Source organism: Aythya ferina (assembly GCF_964211825.1).
Source record: "Aythya ferina genome assembly, chromosome: 2".
NCBI classification, from domain to species: Eukaryota; Metazoa; Chordata; class Aves; order Anseriformes; family Anatidae; genus Aythya; species Aythya ferina.
The window spans coordinates 139,812,312-139,833,876 of record NC_140297.1 but is presented as its reverse complement, the minus strand read 5'-3'; positions in this window follow the sequence as shown (position 1 = coordinate 139,833,876).

Here is a 21,565-nt window from a genome sequence, read left to right as displayed (position 1 = left end):
CAAGCTATTTCCTGTAAATGTAGCAATATATGCCATATAGCAACACCAACCAGCAAATGCAAGTCATTAGCTATGTTATTTTTGGAACGAGATAAGATTTTTGAGTGATCCATAGCTCCAAGCTATCAGACGGAAACTTGGCATTATCCTCTATAAATAAACATAGTAGTTAGTAAATGATACTATAAAGTACTTAACAGAGGAATAGAAAGCATTTCTGACCTGCGCGATGACAACTGGCTTGTAAAACTGCAGGAGGGGATTCTGAGGACAAGTGCCTAGAAACTGCCACTGCCTAATGTGGCTGTTTTTATAAAACTATCTGTGATTTCATTAATTAAGATCAAAGAGGTACAAAGCAGGCATATAGGCAACCTGTGACGCTTCACTAGAAAACAAACAACATCAACAGTGGAAAAAAGAATTAACAGAAATGAAATAATCAGGATATTAGCACCCTCAGACTAAACACACAGTAAGAATGAACTTCAACATGGTCTTTAAGCAACCTGTCAGTGAGAAACCTAATTGTAAATGCTGTCATGGAGAATACTGCAAAGGAATATTTAGCACCGGAGCTGCTACGATATGAGTAGCTGTATGATAGATTAAACAGATATGTTTGCTAATATTTTTATAAACATACTTATCCATATCATTGCTCCATCTGGCCTGACAAGGATATTTTTATGAAGACTCACAAGTGTGAAAGAAATAGCACAATAATTATCCCCTCAAATCATTGCATATGAACCCAGTTCTATAGCACAAATTTATGTCAAAGAAGACCAACTCTCCATATAAGCCTACATTCAGCCTTGAATTGAGTAACTCATTTTTGTTCATCAAAACACGCACGGGGTAAACACAGATTGACTTGAGTGTGCACAAGGGTGCACCGAGCTGTTTGTAGATGAAATTACTGGGCCTTTAAAATCAAGAAACCTTAACCTAGGAGTTAGGCAAGAGGCAGCAGGGTGGCAGTGCTGCCCTTTAGGCCTGATCTTTTACCAGCTGCAGACAGTGATTGCTCTTCAGATTTGGAGATCGAAAATATGAACACTTGAGATGAGCTATGGAAGTAGCTGCTGCCATTTGAAAAAAGAAGGTGATGAAAGTAACATTACCCTGGGCTCAAATAGCCCCACAGTACTCATATGACCCGGAGCACGTGTGCCACACCAGGCAGCAATGGGGAGTCCCCGGATGCCAGCGCGCTCATTGGAAATCCACGCCTGCTATGCGGGAGCCTTGGCCAAGAAGCCCATTGCAGGCTGATGTCAGAAGCCACTCGAGGACTCTGTCCCGTAAAGCCCTGTCATTTGCATCCTGAGTTGAGGTTTCCATTCCACGCTCCCTCACAGCGATGAATGTTTCCAAAATGAACATGGTGAAAAGGTTTTGGCTTTTCTTTCTAGTGCAATGACTCTTTACATCTCTGCATTTCTTTGGTAGCTACAAATTTTATTTCAATTGTAATGATTCACCCATTTTCTATCCATTTATTTGTTTTGATTTGGATCCAACTTTTCTGCAGAGATCTCTGTGCATACATGTTCTTTGGTGTGTCGATGACAGATATGACATAGGTTGGCAGAGATGGAATAGATTTCCCTCACTTTCTGGTGCTCCCTGAGGCTGGTTCCTCAGATACTATACAAATAAAAGCTGAAATCTGCACCTCCTGAAGACAGTGGAAGTATTGCCATCAGTTTAATAAGATCACAATTTTATTCAGTTTTATTGATGTGTCACTAGGATTTTTATTCTAATGATAAAGTTACTAAAATAAAGATTCTATACAATTTGCAGGAGTAAAGGCCTAAAACTTTAAAACTCTTATTTTCTGAAGTCTGAAAACATCTGTAGATCAAAAGATAAAAAAGAGTAATATTGCTATACATACAGACCAGTATCAAGTTGCACTGGATTCAAATATCTGAAAAATAACAAATAAATAGTGTAAGATAATGATGTCCTGTATAACACCGGGAAACTGCAGTGTAAAAACTCAGCCTGTAGTGTCTATCAATTTGGCTGATAAGAGAGTGAGGGAACAGTTATAGTTTTCCCAAAGTTATTCAAAGAATTTTAGATGAAAAGGGTGACTCTTGATTTTTTTTTTGTTTATTTTCTTCTTTTTATTCAGACTGGAATGTGGAGAGAAAATAAACTTGTATTACTTCGCTATTTACTTTTATTTTTCGTGGAGGTGGTGACACAAGTTCTGAAGACGTTTTAGTAAAAGGTACATATCAAAGCAGATTGCATTTTAATCTTCTCGATGTTGCCTGGGAGACACAAGCTTTAAGCCTGAAATTTGAATCTTTGAAAAAAGATATTTGCAAACTGGAGCAGAAATGGTATATTTGCTTCAGCCAAGCTTTGTGAAACAGAACATGTCTCTTCCCTTGCTGTTCCCCTGCTTTAAAACTGTCTCCTTGTCTTTCAGCTTCAGATCACGGACTTAAGGAAGCTAAGCAATTTGAATTTTACAAAAATAAAAATGTCCTGAATTACCCCAGTCGCAATTGAAATCCCCATATATGTATGTATGTGGGGATATAAACATTTAGTTATTCCATACAGCATGGACGACATCTTCAGGACAAGGGCAGAAGACGTAAGCCAGCATGCCTATAAGCTTTGCAGCAGGACGTGTGCTGATGGATGGTTGGATGCTCTACGACGTGTGTGAGCAGCCAGGAGTGACCTCTGTGGGCACCCCTGGTGCCAGATGTCACTTCACTGCGGTTAAATGCCAGAGCCCTGTGGTGAATCTTCACAAAGAGAAGTTGGATTAGGTAACTTCAGTATCACAGAAGACTGTTTCAATGAATAATAGTCTGTATATACCGAAAAATGGACATGCTATATAATCACAGCAGCAACAGCAACAGTGGACTGGTGACGTAGTTTGTAAGACTGTGAAGATACAAGTGACAGTAAAGTATAACTATTATAATTTGCTGTCCAGGTCTGTAAGCACTCATTTTACCAGGCAGGATATCCCTTGTGCCTTTGTAGACAGTACCTTTGAATACAGAAGTTGCTGGCCAAAGTAGAGATAATGCATGTTACTACCTGAGTGATATTGACAGGAAAAAGAAAAGCTCTGTCTCACCTCTATGTAAACTGACCTCAGGAATTTTTCTCCATAAAATGTATTTTTTTTTGCCTTTATTAATTAATTAATTTATTAAAAAAAAAAAAAAAAATAAGACAATTTGACTAATTTATTGCATTATGTTCAATTTTCAGTTTCCTCTCATTCCAATCCTTCGGTTATAATCCCAGCCAAATATTTTCCCCATCACAGCATTGTATTAGAAAAGGTTTAGGGCATAGTTTGATAAGAAACTATTTGGCATCAGTGGCAGCTTACAAAGTCATTGTCTCCCATCCATGTCCTTGAGTGCTGATCCCTGCCCTGTGTTACCTCCCCTTCTGGCCAGTTCAGCACAAGCATTCTGCAGTCACACAGTGGATTGATGTGGCTGAAAAACAACCTCTTTTTTGCCCCCCAGTTAATTTTCAGTTGAATCTGTTCTTTAACCTGATTTACCCAGTGGCGGTGTAAATGTGTTGCTGGGAAGAACCGAGCTGCTGTGGGAATGAGACCCAGAAGGCATAGGAGCACCGAGCTGTTAAGCTGATTCATTCCACTGACTGCTTAATCGTGTCCTCACATGAATAAAATTATGTATGTGTTTGTGGTTTATATGGTTTTGTATGGTTTTATGCTAACTCTAACAAAATAAGAAGTGCCAAATACAAAATCCATACATCATTTGGTGGTTTTATCTTTACTTAAAACTTCTGATAGAGGGCAATGTTGGCCCAACTCATTGAGCGATTCCCAGTTCTGTCCTCGTTTCTCACAGTCTATAAATGATGGCATGTCTGGCTCTTCACAGGCATGCTGCAAAGCTAATATTTCACTCCGGGTTCCTGGGATCTGAAGTCTCATTTTGCCTAGCATACCTCTGAGGCGGCTACATTGACTATGTGACACTTACACATCGCTGCATATTTATTTTTAATTTGCTTAAAGGGCAGTGATTTACCTGCTGGTACATTTAGATATTGAAGTATATTCCCCAAGAGACAGTGGAAATCTTTTGCCTGTTCTCACCGTGGTTTTTTTTAGCCAGTGGACAGATGGACTAAAGAAGTGCTAAAATCCAGGCAGCGCATTGGAAATGCTCAATATGGGCAATGGAGTAAGAATGAGCATCGTCAGTGAAACCCAGCCAAGCTGCTGCCCAAAGCACAACTAAAGCTTCATTAGATTTGATGACCTGTGGTTTCCTTTGCTCATCTTTGTATTATTCAGGATTTCTTGGTCCTGCTTGGTAACAAAGCAACATGTGGGTAAAGGCTCAGGAAAGGCTGCTCTCAGAGCAAAGTGAAGGTGCAAGTAGTATCTTCAGTTAAAAAAAAATAATGAAAACTGCTGTTTTCCAGTGTTTCTTGAGCTTGGAATTGATGTTCCCAGCCATGAAAGCAGGAAGCATCAAAATTTTGAAGAGTTTTGTAGCACGGTCTTACAGTCTTAGTAAGCTTAGTTAAAAGACTTAGTTAGCTCCTCCATCTCACCTTTGCTTTCTTGCATGACATTTGTTTTTCTGGCTTGGTTATTGTGAGGAAAGAGAATTCAGGGGGTTTGTTCACCAAAACAAAACCACAAGGCTCTATTTTTTGAAAGAAATGGGCTTAGACATCAAAACAAAGGCTTGTCTTAGAAATGGTGTCTGAGTCTACGAAAAGACAAATGTTGTTTCTGGGTTTAAAGAAATCTAGAGTTAAATCCTGCCACTCTGAAACAGCTGCAAAATTTCTACTGAGTGTACGAGATTACACCCTTGGGATGCAATTTAAGCATTAAAAAACTGCAGTCTGTGAATGTGCAACAGGTGAGCTTTAACAGCAAGGTGCAAATGAAGAAAGATTCATACTGTCAAACCTGCTAACAGTCGGAAGCAATGTCATGTTTCTTACTGCAGAATTATACTACGTGGATCTGTCCCTGTGAAAAGAAGGCCTGAAACACTACCAAGCTAAGGTTGTGCGTTATCCAAAGTAAAGGTAAAAGCTAAGTATCCAAAGTGAGGTAAAAAGGATTATTGTTAAGGTGAGTTACCTCATGTTTGCAGCAAAGTTCAGGAGTCCTGACAGGACTTTTGTTCCTGGAAAACACTACTTGGAAAGATAACCCTTCCTTTAACAGAGCGAAATGACCTCACCGAAGGCACCTGAGTTCATTGGAGCATTTACTCCTCACTTCAGAGGATAAACGATCAACCAGCAGTGGCATTTTGGATATTTTGTCTTTGAATCTATTCCAAAAGGATATTCCAAGGTTCAAACAGGGAATACATTTTATTTTCTCTCACACTTGGAATGCAGAAGCACAATAAACATCTTCCAGTCAATTCCATCACCGTCTTTTGCATCATTTTATTCTGTTTATTTTGCAGTTGAAAGTCTTCAAAGTCCCTCTTTTTGCAGGGCTGTTCTGGGCTTGGCTTCAATGATGTACTAGATTCTTCCATGTCAAATTCCTTCGAATCACATTTATTCTGCTTGGGTACATGAGTAACCGGATTGACTGTATTTCAATTAAACTGTGAAAATCAGACATGAGTTTGTTCTAAAACCCCTGGTTTTGGAAAATTCAATGTGAGACATGACTTTCTTAAGATAAGGCATGCACTGAGAACAATACAGGTTGCTAGAACTGTTAACACTTGTTATGTGGATTCGAGACAGCTGTAAGACAGGTAGGCACTTTTTATTGCCTAAAGCATAATCTGGATGCTAAATAATCAGATTTGGTAGATGCAGTTGTGAGTTACATGCTAGGAAATGCCTAGCATATTGTAGGTGAGGAATGAGATGTAAATGTTTGAAAAAAAATTGATGATAATAGCATTTTTTAATACCGCTTTCATTCACAAATCTCAAAGTAATATGTACCACCAGTATATCTTTGTTTAATGGATGAGGTGATTGAAGCACTGGGAGGAGAGGTGGCTTGCTGCAGGGTACCAGCAAAGCAGCATTAGAGCAAAGCTTGAACCCAGGGCTTGATCACAGAGAGAGGATGGCCACGTGGTCAGAGTGACTACCTTTTCGAGGTTATTTTGGAAACCAACTGTCTAAATGTTGTCTTACTAACTGTGTTTCAGGTAGAAACATCCTCAGGGAGGACATAGTTGGGATATTGGCCTCCTCTTTGTCCATGATGGAAGGAAGGATAATACCACTGGACAATAACTATTTGGAAATTTTTTTTTCTTCCTGCTGATGAAAAAAAAAAAGGTGACTTTTTGGCAGACAGTGCAGAGCACACATTGCTCACCAAAGTGCTTGGTGGATCTCTTCCCTTCCTCTCTGCATCTGAACGAGGTCCCTACGTCAACTGCAGCAACAATTTCTAAAACCGAACATTGTTAGAAAAGTTTTTTTTATTATTATTATTTATTTTCTTTCTCATTGATTTGCATGTTTTATTTCCACTTTGAGCAAGTTAATTGTTCTTGACCACTTTCTTCCCATCTGCTTTTCTTCTGCTGGTATGTTTTTTGCAGGGTACCAGGAGCAAAGTTTTAGCCTGTGTTTTATCTCCTGCACATTCAGCTTACCTAGTCCTCTATTTGCATCACTGGGATGGAGGAGTTACATGGATCTGGAGTTATATTTATGCTGCAGAGCCATGCTATGGTCTGTGCACGCAGGCAGGGTGCATGGGGAAAGCCTGGGTGTGCCTGTGGTGCTCGCCTGCTTTGGATGCTACACTCATGCTGTGGATGCACACAAGTCCAGCACAGAGCATGACCTCTGCTGAAACCCAGGTGAGAAAAGGCAGCCTTGCTGTGATCCTCTCTGATGAAACTGAGACCTCTGTAAGTGCTACTGTCACACAGCAAGGGAGCTTGGGGACTTTGTGCCTTTCATCCGAGGGCTTTACACACAATTAAGCTTTACCATAACCTGTTTAGTAGAAACAATCCTTTTTATAGACATGTTAGAGAGATGTAACAGAAGGCCTTGTCTAAACTACTTTAGTGGCAAAAATCTCACTGTTAAAACCTCACATTTAAAATCTGATCTAGTTAAAGTGAGGCAGTTTTTCTATTACAGACACACCTCAGGGCATGGAGAGACTGATGTTGTGATTCCTGATGTGTGGAGCATCCACGGCTCCCGTTAATTTCATTTGGGAATCTGAATGCTTAACATTCATGAAAATCTGGCCCTCAGCAATGGGGCCAGCCGTGGCTGGTCATGGACATGGCTATAAACAGGGCATGTTTTGGGGCTTCATGGCTCTGAACTGTGGTATGGATGCTAATGTGCAATCTGCAGCTTTGTCAGCTCCAAAATGTTCAAAATAAGTAATTAAAAAAATAATCTTGTGATTGCATTTTAGAGATACTTGCTCCTTTCTGATGACACACTTTTGAGGTTTTCTCTACAGCCCTTGATTTCTCCTTTACTAAACATGCAGACATCTCTTTGCAGCACATCAGCAGTAAAAAACATGCAATATCACAAGCTCTCCCAGTAATTTATGCAGTGTTGCAACACTGCAGCTGGCTTACTACATTTACACCAAGACCTTTTGCCTCTGCAACTCTCACAACCCATTGGTCTTAATGTCGTGCTTCTGAGCTTCTGCGCTGCTGAATGAATCCAGGCTTGGTGATCTGGTGAGAGCTGGTGTTTGTGGGGAAAGTGGGGAATCTGAGTACTTGACAAGTCCTCTGCTGAGTTAGCGATGTGCACAGACTGCTGGATATTTCTGCTTATGGGATTATTTTTTAAATTTGTCTTCTTAATCCTCGAGATAGGCATTTTTAACAGAAAAATCATATATATCTAAATTTAAGTCTTAGAAGCATTCCTTTGTGGGAAGGAAGTGTGCAGGGCTAATTCTGAAGGAGAGTTACCATCTCTCTAAGACCACAACATGCCTGTAATCTACAAGATTTAACTGTTTTAAAGGGTAGTGAACAAGCACCCCCAGTGAGCCTCCCCCCCCATGCAGTGACGGGGCAGTTCATGCACCAGGTTTACATTTGGGGGATTTTCTCCTTCAAGTTATTCATGAACTTATACAAGAATTAAAATACACAGGTGAGTGAGAAACTGCTGAAAAGGAGCGGGCTGTCACTAGGGCTATAACTATTGCACAGTTGCATCATTTTTAAGGTGACACACATATATGTGTCACATCAGCTGTTTTGCGGGATTAGCTACATGGCTCACAGAGCCCTATATCCTTTCCCTGACAGTAGTCAGCAGAGGAAGGGCCAAGAAATGTCCTAATCCTGATTAGCTAAGGATTGGTGTAAACCCTGACTGCTTGCAGAATTTCAAACTGTTGCAACTCTGCGTGCTCCTGTGAATATTCAAGCTCTTGCTGACTCTTACAGAGATTTTCCTGTAAGTTACAGCAGTCATGAGTCCCACAACCAAACTGCCTAGCACGAGAAACAGCTGTGCTTTACACCATGTCCAAATGTGTCACATTTTAGTTTCTTTAATTGTCCATTTGTTCTTGCATCATTGGAGAGAATGGAAATCCATAATTTACCTTTTTTATATTGTCATTTTTCAATGTGTTTCTGTTACTTGTGGTTTTGTGTTTAAGGGGACTTTGCTTTCTTCAGGCTTGGTCACTCTGGAAAGAAACAGAATCACAGAATCACACGATCACAGTCTTAAGTGCTGGTCTGAGGTGTGCAAGGATGGCTGGGAACAACCCGAAAAGAGGGGCAGGTTGGTGAGAGATTACTTGCTTGCAATTTTACAGGTTATGGCCAATATGTAAGATTAATTTTAAGTGATCAGAGAAGGAGAGAGGAAGACATAGGCCAGCTGGGCCAGCTGTAAGAGAGCAGACAGGAGAAGGTGGAACAGGAGGAGGTTTGGTATCTCTGCAGCTGCTGTGCAGCCCCAAAACTATGGGACATCCCAATTTAAGGAGAATTGGGTCGTATGGGCAAGTGTGGAAGGAAGCTGAGTGTCTTTTCATAGCTTCTCAAGCAGTTGTGTGTCCCAGGTGGGACTCTGCAGAACTGTCAGTTTGGCAGTTCGGTTTTGTCTTTTTAATTCTATTCTATTCTATTCTATTCTATTCTATTCTATTCTATTCTATTCTATTCTATTCTATTCTATTCTATTCTATTCTATTCTATTCTATTCTATTCTATTCTATTCTAGCTTCACTTCCAGCTTAGCTGGACATTTTTAGCCAAGAGTGATGTGGGAGCCATTTATTCTGCGAGGACTTTCCCCTTAAAGGCAAGCTTGCAGCACTAAAGGTCTCACAGGCTGTGCGGAGGGCTGGCAGCAGTTTCTGAGCAACAGCCAAAAATATGTTCTTGCAGCAGCGTTTCCACACTGATGGCACTACAACAGAGGCAGCCCTGCTACAGGCGGAGGCAGTGAAACTGCGTTTTGGCAGAGCCCGGAATTCCGACCGCATAGATGCAAGGGTAGCTGTCCTTTTTGCCGTTTTATTCTTCTTTGCCCAAGGCAGTGATGAGGATTATGTTCACATGGCGAGTAAAAACAGTCCTAATAAAAATATCCCAGGTCTTTATCCTCTCACTTTTATCTCGCCCCAGAATTATCCGCATCGCTTTGAAGTGCCTCGCTGAAGCCGGGAGGAGACCGCTGTGGCGCTGGGTGCTGGGAAGGAGACTCTTTGGTAGTTGCAAGTTTTGCAGAGGGGAGGAGAAGAGAAACTCCTGCTGCTGCTGCTGCTTCAGCCCTACTTCAGCTGGTGGGGGGAGAGAACCTGAATGCCGTGGATTTCGCACCCTTTGCAGCTGGGGCCGAGAAGGGGTTTCGGATGACTTGTGCAAAGGGCCTACAGTTTCAGGGTAGCACATGCCAGGAAGGACATTCTCTTCTACCTAGCTAATTCCGAAAATATAATCTGCAGCCGCTGGCTGATCCGAGGGAGCCTCACGCGTGTACAGTGCTTGGCTGTCGGTTGACCTAGTTGTGAGTGCAGGGAGCTGCACACAATAACTGGCCTGTCAAGTGACGGCAGATCTGTCTACCACAACAAGCAAACAAGAAATTAAAGAAAAGCTCCAGCCGCGCCGATAAGCTTGTAGGGGCACACAGGGCTTGTTTGTTTGGTGTGGGGCTTGTTCTGTCCTCTCCTTGAACCCAGCAAGATGGGTGGGAAGCTGCAGCGAGCTGCAGCACAGAGCTCACAAGACGCGGTGTCTGAGCATCCGTCCTGCCCTGCGTCCTCCCGGGGTTAAGGAAAGTCCCCTCTGTCGTGCTCGTGTTTTCCTCTGAGAGAGGAAAGGAAAGGCTGACGCCCTCTCTACTGTATCACCCCACTCACAGGCACCAAAATGTACCGCGAGATGAGCCGCGGCGCTGGCAGTCCCATGCCTGCCTGCTGGTGATTTCCTTATCACTGAACATCAAAGGCCCTTTGGGGGACACTAATGGGACCTGATTTCAGAGGGAAGGCGTGTGGCAACTTCTGATCAGTGGCCCTCTAAGGAGTGCACAGCCCCTAAAGGATCAGCTATAAACTTAGAGGTGCTGGCCTAAATCCTTTTCACTTCCAAAAGGACACAAACACAAGAATTGTCCTGTGCTAGCAAATACAACTTCCACTGCTCCCGTGTGTCTGGGGGCCATGCCATGTAAGTATTTGGGGTGGCATCTAAAAATACCTTCAGGAGTGTTCAGAAAAGTATTTTCAGAAACAGAACTTTCCTTTCAGGCCCAGGCACTGTCCAGCAGCCTGGGGTAACTCAAGGTGGTGCTGGGAGTGCCACTGCCCCTCAGAGAGGGGCTCGCTGCTGTGGGACAGCCTTGCTGGCAGCCCCTAACATGGATGTGCAGCAGCTTGCTCCATGCTGTGCTTTAAAAGATTCTTTGTGACCGTGTTAAGTAATGAGGACGAGGTTTACAGCATGAAGAAGATGGTTGTTTGCTCAGCAGCATCGCTACCTGATGAGCCAGGCACTTTACTGGGTTGTTTGCTGCCCTGGCCTGTTTCTCATCAGTATTGCAGAATGTTTTTTTTTTTTTTTTTTTTTTCAGGGTATTTTCTTATCTGAAAAATATCTTCAGGTGGAGAGAAGCGGCCCCATCATTTGATCTTGTTAAAAAGAAGGCCGATAAATACCCCTTCTCAGTTTGGCTGTATCTGTGAGGTGAACACTGCATTTCCAGCGGGATCGGTAGAAGACTGTGATGCGTGGATAATATTCGGGTCAGGGATGCTTTAGCTGTATAGCTGCAGCAAGCCTGAGGCAAACAAAGCTGATCTGCATGCAATATATTCTCTTAACGAACAGACAGATGAAGGAAGGCAGACCTTGCTGTGTTACAGCTACGTTTTTTTAGGATCCTAAAGACCACAGCCTCCTTCTGTAACATTTTCATGAGAAATAAATGCTCTAGGAACCGTTCTTCCTACAACAGTGCCAGCATGGATGGAACCATGGGGAGAACCTCATCACCAGCATGATGAAGGACCAGCATAGAGCTGCTTTGTGTCTCTAATATATTACCCTGAGTACGCAATCACAGACCACGGTGCTGGAGCCAAATCCTCTGGACCAGGCCCAGCTCCTGCAGGTGCCACCACGGCAGTGCCTCCAGCCTTGGATTTGGGTGGCCGAGGCTCACTGCAAGCACTGCATGCAGCACTGAGGGCAGGGTGGGAGCCGAGCGCTGGGCTGAGGGTTGGCACTGCTGCGTGGGGGCCAGGGGCCCTGCTCCCTCCTGCCATGAGGAAAACCACAAGGCACAGGGGAGCAGGAGTCAAAGCAGAGCTGTTGCAGGATTTTCTGTGATGTTTTAAAAGAGATGTTTGTTACAATAGGTTGTGGGTGTGGAAATCTTTATTTTTTCTTCCTGTAGGTGTGTATTAAAAAAACAAATAAATGTGGCTTGCTGTATTTTTCCCTTTGTGGATTTTATGCCTAGAGCAGGACCTTTTACACTGTGATCCTCGTCAGTACCAGATCTAAATAGAGGATACTTACTGTGCACCTATGGGGATTAAGAAGACATGGCTTCTTTTATGGAAGGAGGCAACTGCAAGGTTTAGGTTTCTTCCTAACAGTTCAGTAGCTGCATTGCAAATAGTGGCACTACTTATATCGCCCATATTTACATAGTCTAAATATCACCGAAGAACGTAGGCTGCAAGAATCTGCGTCACAGAAATTCCTTTATCTTGCTTTTTGCAGTGCACGAGAAAAGTCCAGTCATGGTAAAGTGTTCTTTGTTGCAAATTGTGTGTTAAGCACAATGAACACTCAAGGTACAAATCTGGAAATGATTCCAAGAAGGATTTCCGTCCTGGAGCTCTTTAAATTAATTCTTTGTTCATCATCTGTAATGATTAAATCCTCAGTATTGGTCTGGCATATACGCAAAATTCTGATTGCCCTGTTGTGAACCAAAGCAATGTTTAGTACAATGTAGAGGACTGAGATGATACTCATTATCACAGTGGTACTGATTGTGGCCACCACTGCAATAGCTTTTATTAAATTAATCACTTCAGAAGACACATAATATGTGATTGGACTTATCAAGATGAGTTATTTCTTCTCATCAGAATGAGTTATTTGTAACCTGCTGGCTCGCAAGAGATGAAGCTGAGAAATAAGACAATTGTAACTGCAATTAGCACCGCACATCCGAAGTATATCTTGAACTTCTGCTCCTATTGTATCTGGAGTTGTTATGACAAGTTTAACTGTTATGTGGCCTCTGGGGCCAAATCTTATCTGAATAATGGTGATAGTAAAATTAATGTACTTGAAGCATTTATGAAATTCCTCTGCTGAATTTGGGCAGCTAGGATCATCTATGCTTAACTACAATTTAATTTATTTTATTTTATTTTTTTTTTATTTTTTTAGAAAATATTTCTCTCTCTTTAGAAGCACAAGTATTCTTATCTTCAGACTTTTCTGGTTGCTCTTTTTCCCCCAGTGGGCTGTAACTTTCACCTAGCTGCATGAACTGTCCCGTGTTGTTTTAGATAGCTTATACTCCATGTTTGGCACTTCCTAACCTAAATCGTTGCAAAAGAGGAGTTTTGATTTTTTGAATGTCATCAATTCCAGCTGTAATTTCAGGGCCCCTCTTATCATTGCTAACCTCCCGGTGCACACAAAACACAACATACTTCTTTGAAACCGAAGTTGGTGTTCCTCTGTCCAAAGAGCCCATCTTGGGATGACTGAAAATAGATGCTCTGCTCCGTATTTTATCTCCTGAAATATGCCACGTTCATTTTGCAGTTATCACAGTGGATACTAACATTGTTTATTTTGTTGTTTGTACTTTTGTAATATCATTTTTATTGGTGTTCTGGATGTCGAATTGTAAGTGCATTCTTGGCAAGGAGTGTGTGCACCTCCTGTTCCTCCTCTTAACACCCTCAGTCACTTTGGTTGATGTTGTGACTGTGATCATGGTGACACCTCCAGAACGTCAATCACTCAAGCACATTAATGCAGCTTTAATTACTGATACAGCCACCCTGCCAATAAACAGGCTGTGCTATACCATCAGATAATTCTTTGTGGGCATTTATGCTTATTTATGCACCCACAGCATAAAGCCACTTGACCTTTAGTAAAGTTTGTTGCTTAATCTCTGTGTATCGTTCTCCATACATTCCCCTCGAAATTAATCCCCCACAGGCTTCTCCAGTGTCTCATTATGAAAACCTGGATTTCTGGTCTGGTGTTTGGGTTGACTTTTTTTCTTTTTTTCCCCTGCAGCTTCTTTGGAATATCAGGATTCTCATCTGCCTGAAAACCCAAAGCAGTTAAATGCAATTTCAGGCAGTTTTTCTGCTTGAGGGCATGATTTCAGTTTGCTCATTATGACAGCCTTGCAGTACAAGTTGTTATCTGGCACGGGTAGGTGTATAGCTTTGTATTTTCGTTGGAATCTCACTCATTTATTCTCTGTTCTGGGAGTACTGAAAGCTTAACATGTCATTAGTATTCTTTGTGGTCTGTTGAAAAATATCAGCTGCATCATTATAACACAAGGAGAATGGGTCTCTCCCAAATGCGTCTCAAGCTCCCCTCCTATTAGGGCATGAAAACTATGAGAAAACTTCATTTTTGGCCCGAGCCACAGCAGTTGCACGTAGAACCGAGCATTAGCGGCAACTAATTACGCTCTCCAGAGCTTCAGAGCAGCGGAAGACAACATCAGTGACCGGAGGAGGACGAGCAGGGAGTGACCTGGTTTCCCAAAGCTGCGCAGACAGCAACGGGAGCCGCGGCTGATGAGGAATGCTAATGGTGTCACGCAGCTGGCACCTCGCGCTCGGTGCCGCCAGGCTGGCCCCGTGCTGCTTCCAGGCCGAGTGGTTCCGCTGGCGTGTTCTGCAAGTGGGTAATTTAAGTCTCCCGTATGGCAGGCTGTGGCAAACCAAAACACTAAGTGTGCCCTGTGGCTTCAGCCTGACGCTGTCCCATGAAGGCCATCTGGTGCGTGGTGTGGGGAAAAAAAGATGGAGACAAGACTGCTGTAGGTGAGGCTTTAACACGGCTCTCCAGAAGAAGACAGAAGCTGCCCTGAGAAATGCAGACCCTTCGGTGTGCTAAAATCAGAGAGCTGAACTCACCAGGGCTGGAGGGATTGCACAGCAGATACGACGGAAGGCCTGAGCTACAGTAACAGACTGGTGCTGTTGGTCTTGGTGGCCTTCCCTCCAGCTGAAAAACAAGCTGCCTGCTGCTTTCTGGTATTTCTGTTGGAAAATCTGAAGTCTAGAAGTCACGCGTCTCCTGTCAAAAATCCTCACGAACGTTGCTATGGCAAAGGCAGGGGTGAGGAACACGCTGCCGAGGTTCACGGGGGCGAAGGGGAGCTCGCTGTGCCAGGCAGCCCTGCCCAGCCATGGCAGCTCCCATTTCTCAACACCGAGCACCTCGAGGAAATGCTGGCCCAGGCAAAAGGCTGGCGGGAGGCAGGATGGCTTTTTGGATGATGGGAGCATTTTTCTGATCAGAATTTAGAAACCAGACGGCTTGAAAAGGCAATAATGAGACAGCGCTTCGGAACAAAGGGCACCAACACAACGGTGTCTTAGCTGCGGTGCTGCAAGTGGGATCGTGCCTGCCAAATCTTCTGTTGTGTTTGCTGTTTTCATTCAAGGTGAACAGATTTATGAGTGCGTTATGTGTGTGGCAGAATAAGAAGAATGAATTGAATGTCTAGTTCATTAATTTTTCTCCACAGAAAAATGATAGGATGGCCTTACATGCCCATTTCTACTTAGCACTTGGCAGATGGGATAATCCACAGCTGCTAATTTTTAAGATTTTACAGTGAAGCAATTGTGGCATTTGGCATGGTTTTTGTCATGAAAGACTAACGGGTTTTCTGAGTTACCCATAGTGATCGCCTTCTCCTATCATATTCAGTGGAACTGAACTGCTGAGGAGAAGAGCCCCCATCAAACCAAGGAGCAAGGAAACGTCAAGTTCAGGAAATGAGATAGTGAGAAATTTCCCTGAGAAATTAGATAAATAGGAGGAAGAAACATTAAGGGAACTGCAGAAGAGGGTAAGACCAGTGGTATGCCTGATGGTCCTTGGGATGAGTCAGGTGAGAGCACAGGGCCTGGCTTGTCATCCTTAGTAAGATAACCACTGAAAGGGAAAGTTGAATGCCCCCTTCTGCAGCCCCTCACGTTATGAAATGCAAGAAGTTTCTCCAAATAGTAAGCAGGATTTGCCATGCCTGCATTTATTTTGAAACCTGAAATAAAAAATACCAAGGTGGAACAGGCCTCCTTCAGCAACAGGAGGAAATCTGCATATGGGTGAAAAACATGATGAATTTTTTAATAGCTGTATTTTTAAAGTCGCTGTGCTAATTTTGTGATTTTTTTTTCCCCTTTTTTAACACTTGAGCCTGTCAGTATAGTGTGGCACATTAGAAAACTCAATAGCCTTTTCACTGTTAACTCTACAGGAAGACTTTCCCCAGCACTGGAGATCTGTTATTTTACATGTGTCCTGCTTTTGCCACCAGGGAATTTCAATAGGTATTTACATAGCAAAGTCTGGCATTCGCCAGTTATACTTAATACCTTGCAGAAATGGTAAAAGTTGGGCAAGTCATTTTTCCTGAAGTCCAGGCACTTACGTTTTCAGCCAAAATATGATTTCTGGGATCAGGTGCTCTGCTGCCATCTGTTCTCAGTTTCTATTTTGTAAGGCATGGCATTTGTATTCCTCAGCTGGATTAGGTCCACATCAACAAGACAAATACTGAAGGCAGGGTTTGAAGTGGAAATTCAGAGTACAGAGTAGTTGGATAAGCTCCATGGTAAGCAACACTGCATTTCAAGGGCTAACAATTCCTACACTCAAATATTTGTATTCTCAGGGACTACGCTCTTCATTAATTTGCAGTTACCATGATGAAGTCATAATAAATTTCAGGAAAGAAGGAAAATAAAAGTAAAGATTGTTTGGGGTAAATACTAGAAGACCATTTTATTTTTACAAATTCCCAGGAAATATGCTGAAGAATTCCTGTCACAGGAATTGGGTCTGTTGTATCCATGAGGGTCTAGTTGTATGCATTCACTTTCTTTTTTTTTTTTTTTTCCCTTGCTGGAGGGGATGATGATAGAGACAAGGTCAATTTTCAGAAAATTACATGAGTATTCAAACAACTCCATGGCTGCTCAGTGCAACAGCTGGCTCAGTGCAGGTGAGAGCAAGCCTTCAGAGAGGTCTTATTAACAGTTTTAAGGGGCATTATGTTAACAATGCCATAAGAGCATTTAAATCCAGACAACCTATTTAAGAATATACATTCATTAAGGAAATGTAAATTAAAGTCATAAGTAACAGGCAGTGTAATTAACATTTTTGATTTGTGCAATGATCAGAAATGCATATGAAATTCTTCTAGCTTAAGATTTGTGAAAATGATGAATTGGGCATTGATAATTATTTACTAGATGAAACTCATAGATTATTTTTTTTCCCCAGAATTTAATAACTCAATTTAAAACTTATCAGTTTGCCATGGTTTACAATTATATTAAACGCAGGAGTATAACCATTAGCTTTCTATAATAAATGCTCTGTTGTAAGAAATAATTTAGCATATCATCAAAACAAATACTAGAACTAATTGCATTCAATTTATCTTTGGCCATGTCCAATCTGGTGTGGTATTTAAAAGCAAACTTTGTCCAGGAATTAAATGGAAGTCATTGAAACTGATATACTTAAGATTGTGTTTACATGCGGTAAAATCTCAGAAACACAATCCATAGATTATTATTTTAATCAATCTTCTAAACCCCACTTCTCTTACAGAAAAGGGTAAACATTTCCTTGGCTCCTGAGGGCAAAGCTGAAAGCCCAAAGCCCTGCTCTGTATCTAGAAATGGATCGGGATGTCCAGAATGAAGGAAAGACACAGTGCCCCGTGGCAGGAGAAAACCTGAGCCACGTTTCACTTCATGTGTTTCTCCCCCGCGAGGATGACCCACCTGCAGCCCCTCTCCATCACCAGCAGTGGGTTGGGGCTGCTCAGCCCCCCTGCACCCTCCTGCCAGCACCCAGCCCAGCCACGGGACCACAGCCACGGTGTGGTGCTGAGGCCCTGCCTTGCCCTGGAAAGGGGCAAAGAACATTCTAAAATATACAGGAAGATGATATATAACACGAGAGGAAAGGAGGGTGTAAAGAAGACATTGGTAATAAGGAGAGGACAGAGGTGTTTCTGGTAATTAAAAGGGTTTTTAGGCTGCCTGCTGAGCTCCATCGAGAGGACTCTTTATCAGGGAGTGTGGTGATGGGATAAGGGGGAATGGTTTTAAACTAAAAGAGCATAGATTTAGGTTATACATGAGGAAGAAACTTTTTACTCTGAGAATGGTGAGGCCCTGGCACAGGCTGCCCAGAGAAGCTGTGGATGCCCCATCCCTGGAGGTGCTCAAGGCCAGGCTGGATGGGGCTTTGGGCAGCCTGGGCTGGGGGGAGGTGTCCCTGCCCATGGCAGGGGGGTGGAACTGGGTGTGCTTTAAGGTCTCTCCCAGCCCAAACCATTCTGTGATTCTACAATTGTAAGTGTGTGGAATTCTGAAAATGTCCCAGTGATCCAGGGAACGTGCTCCTGTCACATCAATGTGTTTGTGTCACCATTGATGCCTGCAGGAATCTTACATGAGGCTGCGTCCTTCACTCTTCTGCTACTTATTTCATAATGTACCAGAAGAAACAATTAGCTGCCTTGAAATCTTTTAATTGCAGGAAAATGTATTCTAGAAAGCACTCCTTATTATTCCTTTTCTTGCTGTTTCAAGCATGAACAGAATTATCTGCCTCTTTTGTGCATTATCTTTAACAAAACAAACCAAGCCTGTTCTCAGAGCGCTAGGCACAGTTAATAGCTGCAAATCAGGTTTAGTGGAGATTTTCGCGATGGTGATTAAGTAGGGAACATCCACGGCACAGTGCTCACTGGTCTGAGCCATGGTTTGCTGTCCCCTGTCCCTGGAGGTCTCCCCAGGGAGGTGAGCAGCAGAGCTGTGATCCCTTTGCAGGGATGTCCTGGGGACTGATGGCCAGGCTCAGGTCAGCAGCTGTCAGCAGCTCACACCTCCTGCTCGGTGGTGGCTTTGCCAAGCTTCACCCTGCCGCCCCTACATGATCCTTGGGGTCATACCTTTGGGTTTTGGGAGATCTTCTGGCTTGGTAACGCATCTTCTGGTTTGAGTGTGCACACTGAACCATGCACCCTCGCTGCTGGGTACCAAAAAAGAGGATCAAGCACCAGCCAGGAGATATTGCCCCAGTCTTGTCTGATGATTCCTTCACATCTTGCTTTCACTTGCATTTCACAATGGTCACATTTAGAGGGTACTGACTATTCTGGCCAGTTGTGATGAAGTGCAGTGTAATCCAGCCCTGTTGCCTTGCTTTGCTAACTTTCCTCGTGGTTTTGTGTGTTGAGAGGAAGAAGCAAAACAAGGGGCTGCACTAACACAGTATCCCGAGCAGACAACATCCATAGCTGCTGCTTCACCTTCAGCAACATCGTGCCTGACCCAGGATGCTGCTCAGGGGATCTTAATGGCAAGAAAATTTAAAAGGGATTCCCTTCCCAGGTTTTGGGGGACCACACAAAGGCTGAGCCTGGAAAAATAAATTACGAGCTACTAATCTTAGAGATAAAGACCAGTCCCAAGAAAGAGTCACAGGTACATGAACACTGTTTGCTAGAGATGAAAATACAGCTTGGTTGCATCCACTTAGGAGCTCAAAAGCTTGCTGACTGTCTCATTAGAGGCCCCAAGTAGGAGCAGCACCACTACTGCAGTGCTCTGACAACTCAATGCACGAGTTCAGAGCCTTGTAACCCCTCTCCTTGCAATGTGTGTCACAGATCCTGCAGATCCTTCAGCATGCTCTTTGTTGTTTTGTAGGGGTAATTTTTCCATGTTGGTCACTACTGACAGACATGACATATATGGGTTTTCTTTTATTATTATTTTTTTTTATGGGGAAAAAAATATCTTCTGGAAAAAGTCTGTCTTTACTTCTAATACACACGATAAAGAAAATTCAGATTCTGGAGGCAGCAAATAGCACCACTCTGCTCATCTTATTCCTACTAACATTAGCAAATCTATTCATGCAAGTAAAGTAAACAGGGTTTATCTTAAATGGGTCATTTTTATTTATTTTTTTTTTTCAAAATGCATTGTCACTTGCTTTGAAAACACTGAAAGAGTTTGCTAGGTTTTTGTCTGTCTGAGTCCTGCCCCTTTCACCCTAGTAGGAAAAGCCTGTGCCTGGCTTCGTGGCTCTCTTATCCCAAGAATGTGCGAGACAATGCTGTTAATCAAACAGAAAATGCAGACGCATGTTCAGAGACATCTCAGACGGCACTGACGTACAATCTTGAGAGACTGCGTTCCTTCTTGCTGCTCACGGGTCCCGCGGGGGAGATGACTGCCACCTCCCAGAGCAGGAAGGGTGGTGGAAGACACGGATGAGTGTGAAGTGCTCCTTCAGAGGCTAGGTGGAAAACTTCCTCACTGAGGACTGGGACCTGATGGATCTCATGCTCGATGAAATGCCCTAGCAGCCAAGGAAGCTCAGCCAAACTGCTGTGGCTGCTGTGGGATTCTCTGTCTAGAAAACATGAGCAGAATACATGTGTGTTCGGCAAGCTGAGAGGTGACTGACAAGAATTAATAGCAAGCAAAGGAGCCTGACAACATCCTTAATCATTGCATGGATCTAGAACCAAATTAGGGGAAGACTACTCACACAAATCCTACAAGGCTGAGAAAAACCATCTGGAAAGAAAAGATTGCTTGCAAATGCAACAAACAGCAACACATATATATGATGAGAATATTTACCAGAAAAGACTCTCTCCATCGTGAAAACACCATTAACAGCACGTGCTATAGTTTTTTAACCTCCATCAGAAGGCTTGGATGGTAAGCAGGCCACTTCATCCCACTTTAGTGCTTGGAGTGCTGCATTTTTAAGTTGATATAGTCTTATCACTGTTGACTAGTTCATTCTTCTGGGAACAGATAACTCCTGTTTATCCACAGAGGGAAAACTCATTCCTCTTCTCTAATCAAAAGATGTTTGTAATGAGAAAAGATGAATTCCACTCAGGCCAAACCCTCAGCCACTGGCTGATCCTGCAGGTTGTCGTGGTGATCTATGACACATCGATACAAGGAACTAGAATGTGAGTGATTAATATACAACTAAACACCTACCACATAACAAGCCCAAGTCATTTCTAACCTGGGCTGGGCTTAAGCACATTTCCTAATAGTAAAAAGTCCATATCCTGTTGCAGATACTTCGAGCTTTTGGATCTTCCTGCCCTTTAGTAGCCAATAAGTGTATAAATGCAGGTCACTGGACTCTAAAGTAATGCTCATATTTTAATATTCTCTTCAATGGTCCCTATTCAATAGCTCAGATTTTTAGTTCACAATCATTTAGTTTTAGTTTCTGGCCATCCAGTCTAGATTTTAGTAGAGGCGAATTACATTTTAGCATTGGACTGTCAGGAGAGCATAGCTGTAAAAGCAAAACTGGGCTTATGGTATATTCCTGGATAGCAATAAAACAAGACTGAATTTTCCATTGCTATTTCCTTCTATCTTTGATATTGTAAAACAACTGCAATTTAATTTTACTTGCTTATGGTACCTTTATATAGCACTTTGAGCCACTGTTTCCATGAATTTTCCATGTGTGACATCACCCCACGAGCATCTGTAGAAGCTAAGTCAGTCAGAGTGATGAGCTGGTATACATGTATAATCCTTTTTTAACCTTTCCTTTGTGTAAATCACTTAGCTTGAGTATGAGATCTATTCTCTAACTGCTCACTGCATAAATTATGCTTTATCTTACTCGTCTTCTGAAACCAAGCTAATCCAAGCCCAGACTTTATTTCTACCCCAGTTATTTTGGTCCAACAAATGACTCAGTAAATATAGGCGAGAGGTGACTGCTCTCTG